The following is an 11,637-nucleotide window of genomic DNA, read 5'->3' as shown; positions in this document are numbered from 1 at the left end:
GCAGTAATCTTTATTTGGACTAAAGTTTTCAGGAGGTGGGACCGGCCTTTACAGTGCAGGGCTGAAAAAAGGGGTCAGCAGCTCTTTCCACCAGGAAAAAAAGTCTGGAACTTTGGCTTGCAGGTGGTTTTTGGGGCAGCCCGGGCACTTTTTGGGCAGCAAGAGGTTTCTGTGGTGGCACCTTTTGTCTGGCAGGAATCTTCATTTGTAGTAAATTTTTTAGGAGGTGGGACCGGTCATTCCAGCGCAGGGCTGAAAAAAGGGATCAGCAGTTCTTTCCACCAGGAAAAAACGTCTGGAAGCTCTGGCTTGGAGGTGCAGTTTTTGTGGCAGCCTGGGCTCTTCTTGGGCAGCAAGAGGTTTCTGTGGTGGCACCTTTTGTCTGGCAGGAATCTTCAGCTGGACTGAATTTTCCATTACGTTGGACCGGGCATTGCAGTGCAGGGCTGAAAAAAGGGATCAGCAGCTCTTTCCACCAGGAAAAATAGTCTGGAACCTTTGGCTTGGAGGTGCAGTTGGTGAGGCAGCCCGGGCATTTCTTGGGCAGCAAGAGGTTTCTGTGGTGGCACCTTTTGTCTGGCAGGAATCTTCAGCTGGACTGAATTTTCCATTACGTTGGACCGGGCATTGCAGTGCAGGGCTGAAAAAAGGGATCAGCAGCTCTTTCCACCAGGAAAAAAAAGTCTGGAAGCTTTGACCTTGAGGTAAAGTTTTTGTGGCAGCCTGGGCACTTCTTGGGCAGCAAGAGGTTTCTGTGGTGGCACCTTTTGTGTGGCAGGAATCTTCATTAGCATTCAATTTTTCAGGAGGTGGGACCAGTCAATTCAGTGCAGGGCTGAAAAAAGGGATCAGCAGCTCTTTCCCCCAGGAAAAATAGTCTGGAACCTTTGGCGTGGAGGTGCAGTTGGTAGGGCAGCCTGGGCACTTCTTGGGCAGCAAGACCTTTCTGTGGTGGCATCTTTTTCTGGCAGGAATCTTCATCTGGACTGAATTTTCCATTACGTTGGACCGGGCATTGCAGTGCAGGGCTGAAAAAAGGGATCAGCAGCTCTTTCCCCCAGGAAAAAAAAGTCTGGAAGCTTTGACCTTGAGGTAAAGTTTTTGTGGCAGCCTGGGCACTTCTTGGGAAGCAAAGAGATTTCTGTGGTGGCACGTTTTGTCTGGCAGGAATCTTCATTTGGATTTCTATTTTCCAGGAGATGGGACCTGTCATTTCAGTGCAGGGCTGAAAAAAGGGATCAGCAGCTCTTTCCCCCAGGAAAAATAGTCTGGAACCTTGGCTTGGAGGTGCAGTTGGTGGGGCCGCCTGGGCATTCTTTGGCAGCAAGAGTTTCTGTGGTTGCACCTTCAGCGATCTGGCAGAATCTTCCTTTGCATTCAATTTTTCAGGCGGTGGAAACAGTCATGCAGGCCGGGCTTGAAAAATACCGGGATCAGCCGGGGGGGGGAGGGCCTTTCCACCAGCAAAAAAAGTCTGAAAGCTTTCCCTTGGAGGTGCAGTTGGTAGGGCAGCCTGGGCACTTCTTGGGCAGCAAGACCTTTCTGTCGTGGCACCTTTTGTCTGGCAGGAATCTTCATTGGGATTCTATATTTCAGGAGGTGGGACCGGCCATTGCAGTGCAGGGCTGAAAAAAGGGATCAGCAGCTCTTTCCCCCAGGAAAAAAAGTCTGGAAGCTTTGACCTTGAGGTGTAGTTGATGGGGCAGCCTGGGCACTTCTTGGGCAGCAAGAGGTTTCTGTGGTGGAACCTTTTGTCTGGCAGGAATCTTCATTTCCATTCAATTTTTCAGGAGGTGGGACCAGTCATTTCAGTGCAGGGCTGAAAAAAGGGATCAGCAGCTCTTTCCACCAGGAAAAAAAGTCTGGAACTTTGGCTTGCAGGTGGTTTTTGGGGCAGCCCGGGCACTTTTTGGGCAGCAAGAGGTTTCTGTGGTGGCACCTTTTGTCTGGCAGGAATCTTCAGCTGGATTTCTATTTTCCAGGAGGTGGGACCGGCCATTGCAGTGCAGGGCTGAAAAAAGGGAACAGCATCTCTTTCCACAAGGAAAAAAAGTCTGGAAGCTTTGGCTTCAGGTGTAGTTGTTGGGGCAGCCTGGGCACTTCTTGGGCAGCAAGAGGTTTCTGTGGTGGCACCTTTTGTCTGGCAGGAATCTTCATTTGTAGTAAATTTTTTAGGAGGTGGGACCGGTCATTCCAGCGCAGGGCAGAAAAAAGGGATCAGCAGCTCTTTCCACCAAGAAAAAAAGTCTGGAAGCTTTGGCTCTGAGGTGCAGTTGTTGGGGCAGCCTGGGCACTTCTTGGGCAGCAAGAGGTTTCTGTGGTGGCACCTTTTGTCTGGCAGGAATCTTCATCTGGACTGAATTTTTCAAGAGGTTGGACCGGCCATTGCAGTGCAGGGCTGAAAAAAGAGATCAGCAGCTCTTTCCACCAGGAAAAAAAGTCTGGAACCTTTGCCTTCAGGTGTAGTTGATGGGGCAGCCTGGGCACTTCTTGGGCAATAAGACCTTTCTCTGGTGCCACCTTTTGTGTGGCAGGAATCTTCATTAGCATTCAGTATTCCAGGAGGTGGGACCAGTCATTTCAGTGCAGGGCTGAAAAAAGGGGTCAGCAGCTCTTTCCACTAGGAAAAAAAGGCTGGAAGCTTTGACCTTGAGGTACAGTTTTTGGGGCAGCCTGGGCACTTCTTGGGCAGCAAAGAGATTTCTGTGGTGGAACCTTTTGTCTGGCAGGAATCTTCATTTGCATTCAATTTTTCAGGAGGTGGAACCAGTCCTTGCAGTGCAGGGCTGAAAAAAGGGATCAGCAGCTCTTTCCACCAGGAAAAAAAGTCTGGAAGCTTTCCCTTGGAGGTGTAGTTGATGGGGCAGCCTGGGCACTTCTTGGGCAGCAAGAGGTTTCTGTGGTGGCACCTTTTCTGTGGCAGGAATCTTCATTTGCATTCAATATTCCAGGAGGTGGGACCAGTCATTTCAGTGCAGGGCTGAAAAAAGGGATCAGCAGGTCTTTCCCCCAGGAAAAATAGTCTGGAACCTTTGGCTTGGAGGTGCAGTTGGTGGGGCAGCCTGGGCACTTCTTGGGCAGCAAAGAGATTTCTGTGGTGGCACCTTTTGTCTGTCAGGAATCTTCATTTGGATTCTATTTTTCAGGAGGTGGGACCGGCCATTGCAGTGCAGCGCTGGAAAAAGGGATCAGCAGCTCTTTCCACCAGGAAAAAAAAGTCTGGAAGCTTTGGCCTTCACATACAGTTTTTGGGGCAGCCTGGGCACTTCTTGGGCAGCAAAGAGATTTCTTTGGTGGTACCTTTTGTTTGGCAGGAATGTTCAGTTGGATTCTATTTGTCACGAGGTGGGACCGGCCATTGCAGTGCAGGGCTGAAAAAAGGGATCAGTAGCTCTTTCCACCAGGAAAAAAAGTCTGGAACTTTGGCTTGGAGGTGGTTTTTGGGGCAGCCCGGGCACTTCTTGGGCAGCAAGAGTTTTCTGTGGTGGCACCTTTTGTCTGGCAGGAATCTTCATTTGTAGTAAATTCTTTAGGAGGTGGGACCGGTCATTCCAGCGCAGGGCAGAAAAAAGGGATCAGCAGCTCTTTCCACCAGGAAAAAAAGTCTGGAAGCTTTGGCTCTGAGGTGCAGTTGTTGGGGCAGCCTGGGCACTTCTTGGGCAGCAAGAGGTTTCTGTGGGGGCACCTTTTGTCTGGCAGGAATCTTCATCTGGACTGAATTTTTCAAGAGGTTGGACCGGCCATTGCAGTGCAGGGCTGAAAAAAGAGATCAGCAGCTCTTTCCCCCAGGAAAAAAAGTCTGGAACCTTTGGCTTCAGGTGTAGTTGTTGGGGCAGCCTGGGCACTTCTTGGGCAGTAAGAGGTTTCTCTGGTGGCACCTTTTGTCTGGCAGGAATCTTCATTAGCATTCAGTATTCCAGGAGGTGGGACCAGTCATTTCAGTGCAGGGCTGAAAAAAGGGGTCAGCAGCTCTTTCCACTAGGAAAAAAAGGCTGGAAGCTTTGACCTTGAGGTACAGTTTTTGGGGCAGCCTGGGCACTTCTTGCGCAGCAAAGAGATTTCTGTGGTGGCACCTTTTGTCTGGCAGGAATCTTCAGCTGGATTCTATTTTTCAGGAGGTGGGACCGGCCATTGCAGTGCAGGGCTGGAAAAAGGGATCAGCAGCTCTTTCCACTAGGAAACAAAGTCTGGAAGCTTTGGCTTGGAGGTGCAGTTGGTGGGGCAGCTTAGGCATTTCTTGGGCAGCAAGACCTTTCTGTGGTGGCACCTTTTGTCTGGCAGGAATCTTCATTTGGATTCTATTTTTCAGGAGGTGGGACCGGCCATTGCAATGCAGGGCTGAAAAAAGGGATCAGCAGCTATTTCCACCAGGAAAAAAAAGTCTGGAAGCTTTGGCCTTCAGGTACAGTTTTTGGGGCAGCATGGGCACTTCTTGGGCAGCAAAGAGATTTCTGTGGTGGTACCTTTTGTTTGGCAGGAATGTTCAGTTGGATTCTCTTTGTCAGGAGGTGGGACCGGCCATTGTAGTACAGGGCTGAAAAAAGGGATCAGCAGCTCTTTCCACCAGCAAAAAAAGTCTGGAAGCTTTGGTTTGGAGGTGCAGTTGTTGGGGCAGCCTGGGCACTTCTTGGGCAGCAAGAGGTTTCTGTGGTGGCACCTTTTGTCTGGCAGGAATCTTCAGCTGGACTGAATTTTTCAAGAGGTTGGACCGGCCATTGCAGTGCAGGGCTGAAAAAGGGATCAGCAGCTCTTTCCACCAAGAAAAAACGTCTGGAACCTTTGGCTTGGAGGTGCAGTTTTGGGGCAGCCTGGGCACTTCTTGGGCAGCAAGAGGTTTCTGTGGTGGCACCTTTTGTCTGGAAGGAATCTTCATTTGTAGTAAATTTTTTAGGAGGTGGGACCAGTGATTTCAGTGCAGGGCTGAAAAAGGGATCAGCAGCTCTTTCCACCAGGAAAAAAAGTCTTGAAGCTTTGGCTTGGAGCTGTAGTTGTTTGGGCAACCTGGGAACTTCTTGGGTAGCAAAGAGATTTCTGTAATGGCACCTTTTGTCTGGCAGTAATCTTTATTTGGACTAAAGGTTTCAGGAGGTGGGACCGGCCTTTACAGTGCAGGGCTGAAAAAAGGGATCAGCAGCTCTTTCCACCAGGAAAAAAAGTCTGGAACTTTGGCTTGCAGGTGGTTTTTGGGGCAGCCCAGGCACTTCTTGGGCAGCAAGAGGTTTCTGTGGTGGCACCTTTTGTCTGGCAGGAATCTTTATTTGTAGTAAATTTTTTAGGAGGTGGGACCGGTCATTCCAGCGCAGGGCTGAAAAAAGGGGTCAGCAGCTCTTTCCACCAGGAAAAAACGTCTGGAAGCTCTGGCTTGGAGGTGCAGTTTTTGTGGCAGCCTGGGCTCTTCTTGGGCAGCAAGAGGTTTCTGTGGTGGCACCTTTTGTCTGGCAGGAATCTTCATCTGGACTGAATTTTTCAAGAGGTTGGACCGGCCATTGCAGTGCAGGGCTGAAAAAAGAGATCAGCAGCTCTTTCCACCAGGAAAAAAAGTCTGGAACCTTTGCCTTCAGGTGTAGTTGTTGGGGCAGCCTGGGCACTTCTTGGGCAATAAGACCTTTCTCTGGTGCCACCTTTTGTGTGGCAGGAATCTTCATTAGCATTCAGTATTCCAGGAGGTGGGACCAGTCATTTCAGTGCAGGGCTGAAAAAAGGGGTCAGCAGCTCTTTCCACTAGGAAATAAAGGCTGGAAGCTTTGACCTTGAGGTACAGTTTTTGGGGCAGCCTGGGCACTTCTTGGGCAGCAAAGAGATTTCTGTGGTGGCACCTTTTGTCTGGCAGGAATCTTCATTTGGATTCTATTTTTCAGGAGGTGGGACCGGCCATTGCAGTGCAGGGCTGGAAAAAGGGATCAGCAGCTCTTTCCACCAGGAAAAAAAAGTCTGGAAGCTTTGGCCTTCACGTACAGTTTTTGGGGCAGCCTGGGCACTTCTTGGGCAGCAAAGAGATTTCTTTGGTGGTACCTTTTGTTTGGCAGGAATGTTCAGTTGGATTCTATTTGTCACGAGGTGGGACCGGCCATTGCAGTGCAGGGCTGAAAAAAGGGATCAGTAGCTCTTTCCACCAGGAAAAAAAGTCTGGAACTTTGGCTTGGAGGTGGTTTTTGGGGCAGCCCGGGCACTTCTTGGGCAGCAAGAGGTTTCTGTGGTGGCACCTTTTGTCTGGCAGGAATCTTCATTTGTAGTAAATTCTTTAGGAGGTGGGACCGGTCATTCCAGCGCAGGGCAGAAAAAAGGGATCAGCAGCTCTTTCCACCAGGAAAAAAAGTCTGGAACCTTTGGCTCTGAGGTGCAGTTGTTGGGGCAGCCTGGGCACTTCTTGGGCAGCAAGAGGTTTCTGTGGTGGCACCTGTTGTCTGGCAGGAATCTTCAGCTGGACTGAATTTTTCAAGAGGTTGGACCGGCCATTGCAGTGCAGGGCTGAAAAAAGAGATCAGCAGCTCTTTCCACCAGGAAAAAAAGTCTGGAACCTTTGGCTTGGAGGTGTAGTTGTTGGGGCAGCCTGGGCACTTCTTGGGCAATAAGACCTTTCTGTGGTGGCACCTTTTGTGTGGCAGGAATCTTCATTAGCATTCAGTATTCCAGGAGGTTGGACCGGGCATTGCAGTGCAGGGCTGAAAAAAGGGATCAGCAGCTCTTTCCACTAGGAAAAAAAGGCTGGAAGCTTTGACCTTGAGGTACAGTTTTTGGGGCAGCCTGGGCACTTCTTGGGCAGCAAGAGGTTTCTGTGGTGGCACCTTTTCTCTGCCAGGAATCTTCATCTGGATTCTATTGTTCAGAGTGGGAACGGCCATTGCAGTGCAGGGCTGAAAAAGGGGACTCAGGCGTCGGTTCGGTGCCCTGGGCCTCAGCTGCTGTAGGAAAAAAGTCTGGAAGCTTTGGCCTTGTGGTACAGTTTTTGGGGCAGCATGGGCACTTCTTGGGCAGCAAAGAGATTTCTGTGGTGGTACCTTTTGTTTGGCAGGAATGTTCAGTTGGATTCTCTTTGTCAGGAGGTGGGACCGGCCATTGTAGTACAGGGCTGAAAAAAGGGATCAGCAGCTCTTTCCAACAGGAAAAAAAGTCTGGAAGCTTTGGTTTGGAGGTGCAGTTGTTGGGGCAGCCTGGGCACTTCTTGGGCAGCAAGAGGTTTCTGTGGTGGCACCTTTTGTCTGGCAGGAATCTTCATCTGGACTGAATTTTTCAAGAGGTTGGACCGGCCATTGCAGTGCAGGGCTGAAAAAAGGGATCAGCAGCTCTTTCCACCAAGAAAAAAAGTCTGGAAGCTTTGACCTTGAGGTCCAGTTGGTGGGGCAGCCTGGGCACTTCTTGGGAAGCAAGGAGCTTTCTGTGGTGGCACCTTTTGTCTGGCAGGAATCTTCATTTGTAGTAAATTTTTTAGGAGGTGGGACCAGTGATTTCAGTGCAGGGCTGAAAAAAGGGATCAGCAGCTCTTTCCACCAGGAAAAAAAGTCTTGAAGCTTTGGCTTGGAGCTGTAGTTGTTTGGGCAACCTGGGAACTTCTTGGGTAGCAAAGAGATTTCTGTAATGGCACCTTTTGTCTGGCAGTATTCTTTATTTGGACTAAAGTTTTCAGGAGGTGGGACCGGCCTTTACAGTGCAGGGCTGAAAAAAGGGATCAGCAGCTCTTTCCACCAGGAAAAAAAGTCTGGAACTTTGGCTTGCAGGTGGTTTTTGGGGCAGCCCGGGCACTTTTTGGGCAGCAAGGGTTTCTGTGGTGGCACCTTTTGTCTGGCAGGAATCTTCATTTGTAGTAAATTTTTTAGGAGGTGGGACCGGTCATTCCAGCGCAGGGCTGAAAAAAGGGATCAGCAGCTCTTTCCACCAGGAAAAAACGTCTGGAAGCTCTGGCTTAGAGGTGCAGTTTTTGTGGCAGCCTGGGCTCTTCTTGGGCAGCAAGAGGTTTCTGTGGTGGCACCTTTTGTCTGGCAGGAATCTTCATCTGGACTGAATTTTTCAAGAGGTGGGACCGGCCATTGCAGTGCAGGGCTGAAAAAAGAGATCAGCAGCTCTTTCCACCAGGAAAAAAAGTCTGGAACCTTTGCCTTCAGGTGTAGTTGATGGGGCAGCCTGGGCACTTCTTGGGCAATAAGACCTTTCTCTGGTGGCACCTTTTGTGTGGCAGGAATCTTCATTAGCATTCAGTATTCCAGGAGGTGGGACCAGTCATTTCAGTGCAGGGCTGAAAAAAGGGATCAGCAGCTCTTTCCCCCAGGAAAAATAGTCTGGAACCTTTGGCTTGGAGGTGCAGTTGGTGGGGCAGCCTGGGCACTTCTTGGGCAGCAAAGAGATTTCTGTGGTGGCACCTTTTGTCTGGCAGGAATCTTCATTGGGATTCTATTTTTCAAGAGGTGGGACCGGCCATTGCAGTGCAGGGCTGAAAAAAGGGATCAGCAGCTCTTTCCACCAGGAAAAAAAGTCTTGAAGCTTTGACCTTGAGGTGTAGTTGTTGGGGCAGCCTGGGCACTTCTTGGGCAGCAAGAGTTTTCTGTGGTGGCACCTTTTGTTTGGCAGGAATCTTCATTTGCATTCAATATTCCAGGAGGTAGGACCAGTCATTTCAGTGCAGGGCTGAAAAAAGGGATCAGCAGCTCTTTTCCCCAGGAAAAATAGTCTGGAACCTTTGGCTTGGAGGTGCAGTTGGGGGGGCAGCCTGGGCACTTCTTGGGCAGCAAAGAGATTTCTGTGGTGGCACCTTTTGTCTGTAAGGAATCTTCATTTGGATTCTATTTTTCAGGAGGTGGGACCGGCCATTGCAGTGCAGGGCTGGAAAAAGGGATCAGCAGCTCTTTCCACCAGGAAAAAAAAGTCTGGAAGCTTTGGCCTTCACGTACAGTTTTTGGGGCAGCCTGGGCACTTCTTGGGCAGCAAAGAGATTTCTTTGGTGGTACCTTTTGTTTGGCAGGAATGTTCAGTTGGATTCTATTTGTCACGAGGTGGGACCGGACATTGCAGTGCAGGGCTGAAAAAAGGGATCAGTAGCTCTTTCCACCAGGAAAAAAAGTCTGGAACTTTGGCTTGCAGGTGGTTTTTGGGGCAGCCCGGGCACTTCTTGGGCAGCAAGAGGTTTCTGTGGTGGCACCTTTTGTCTGGCAGGAATCTTCATTTGTAGTAAATTTTTTAGGAGGTGGGACCGGTCATTCCAGCGCAGGGCAGAAAAAAGGGATCAGCAGCTCTTTCCCCCAGGAAAAAAGTCTGGAAGCTTTGGCTTGGAGGTGCAGTTGTTGGGGCAGCCTGGGCACTTCTTGGGCAGCAAGAGGTTTCTGTGGTGGCACCTTTTGTCTGGCAGGAATCTTCATCTGGACTGAATTTTTCAAGAGGTTGGACCGGCCATTGCAGTGCAGGGCTGAAAAAAGAGATCAGCAGCTCTTTCCACCAGGAAAGAAAGTCTGGAACCTTTGCCTTCAGGTGTAGTTGTTGGGGCAGCCTGGGCACTTCTTGGGCAATAAGACCTTTCTCTGGTGGCACCTTTTGTGTGGCAGGAATCTTCATTAGCATTCAGTATTCCAGGAGGTGGGACCAGTCATTTCAGTGCAGGGCTGAAAAAAGGGGTCAGCAGCTCTTTCCACTAGGAAAAAAAGGCTGGAAGCTTTGACCTTGAGGTACAGTTTTTGGGGCAGCCTGGGCACTTCTTGGGCAGCAAAGAGATTTCTGTGGTGGAACCTTTTGTCTGGCAGGAATCTTCATTTGCATTCAATTTTTCAGGAGGTGGAACCAGTCCTTGCAGTGCAGGGCTGAAAAAAGGGATCAGCAGCTCTTTCCACCAGGAAAAAAAGTCTGGAAGCTTTCCCTTGGAGGTGTAGTTGATGGGGCAGCCTGGGCACTTCTTGGGCAGCAAGAGGTTTCTGTGGTGGCACCTTTTCTCTGGCAGGAATCTTCATCTGGACTGAATTTTCCATTACGTTGGACCGGGCATTGCAGTGCAGGGCAGAAAAAAGGGATCAGCAGCTCTTTCCACCAGGAAAAAACGTCTGGAAGCTCTGGCTTGGAGGTGCAGTTTTTGTGGCAGCCTGGGCACTCCTTGGGCAGCAAGAGATTTCTGTGGTGGCACCTTTTGTCTGGCAGGAATCTTCATCTGGACTGAATTTTTCAAGAGGTTGGACCGGCCATTGCAGTGCAGGGCTGAAAAAGGGATCAGCAGCTCTTTCCACCAAGAAAGAAAGTCTGGAAGCTCTGGCTTGGAGGTGCAGTTTTTGTGGCAGCCTGGGCGCTTCTTGGGCAGCAAGAGGTTTCTGTGGTGGCACCTTTTGTCTGGCAGGAATCTTCATTTTTAGTAAATTTTTTAGGAGGTGGGACCGGTCATTCCAGCGCAGGGCAGAAAAAAGGGATCAGCAGCTCTTTCCCCCAGGAAAAAAAGTCTGGAATTTTGGCTTGGAGGTGCAGTTGGTGGGGCAGCCCGGGCACTTCTTGGGCAGCAAGAGATTTCTGTGGTGGCACCTTTCGTCTGGCAGGAATCTTCATTGGGATTCTATTTTTAAAGAGGTTGGACCGGCCATTGCAGTACAGGGCTGAAAAAAGGGATCAGCAGCTCTTTCCACCAGGAAAAAAAGTCTGGAAGCTTTGACCTTGAGGTGTAGTTGATGGGGCAGCCTGGGCACTTCTTGGGCAGCAAGAGATTTCTGTGGTGGCACCTTTTGTCTGGCAGGAATCTCCACTTGCATTCAATTTTTCAGGAGGTGGGACCAGTCATTTCAGTGCAGGGCTGAAAAAAGGGATCAGCAGTTCTTTCCCCCAGGAGAAATAGTCTGGAACCTTTGGCTTGGAGATGCAGTTCTTGGGGCAGCCTGGGCACTTCTTGGGCAGCAAGAGGTTTCTGTGGTGGCACCTTTTGTGTGGCAGGAATCTTCATCTGGACTGAATTTTTCAAGAGGTTGGACCGGCCATTGCAGTGCAGGGCTGAAAAAGGGATCAGCAGCTCTTTCCGCCAAGAAAAATAGTCTGGAAGCTTTGGCATGGAGGTGCAGTTTTTGTGGCAGCCTGGGCACTTCTTGGGCAGCAAAGAGGTTTCTGTGGTGGCACCTTTTGTCTGGTAGGAATCTTCAGCTGGAGTAAATTTTTTAGGAGTTGGGACCGGTCATTCCAGCGCAGGGCAGAAAAAAGGGATCAGCAGCTCTTTCCCCCAGGAAAAAAAGTCTGGAATTTTGGCTTGGAGGTGCAGTTGGTGGGGCAGCCCGGGCACTTCTTGGGCAGCAAGAGATTTCTGTGGTGGCACCTTTCGTCTGGCAGGAATCTTCATTGGGATTCTATTTTTAAAGAGGTTGGACCGGCCATTGCAGTACAGGGCAGAAAAAAGGGATCAGCAGCTCTTTCCACCAGGAAAAAAAGTATGGAAGCTTTGACCTTGAGGTGTAGTTGATGGGGCAGCCTGGGCACTTCTTGGGCAGCAAGAGGTTTCTGTGGTGGCACCTTTTGTCTGGCAGGAATCTTCATTTGCATTCAATATTCCAGGAGGTGGGACCTGTCATTTCAGTGCAGGGCTGAAAAAAGGGATCAGCAGCTCTTTCCCCCAGGAGAAATAGTCTGGAACCTTTGGCTTGGAGATGCAGTTGTTGGGGCAGCCTGGGCACTTCTTGGGCAGCAAGAGGTTTC

The sequence above is a fragment of the Pipra filicauda genome, unplaced genomic scaffold (genome assembly GCF_003945595.2).
Source record: "Pipra filicauda isolate LSUMZ 115617 unplaced genomic scaffold, ASM394559v2 scaffold920_size89263_pilon, whole genome shotgun sequence".
Taxonomy (NCBI): Eukaryota; Metazoa; Chordata; class Aves; order Passeriformes; family Pipridae; genus Pipra; species Pipra filicauda.
This window is presented reverse-complemented; position numbering follows the sequence as displayed.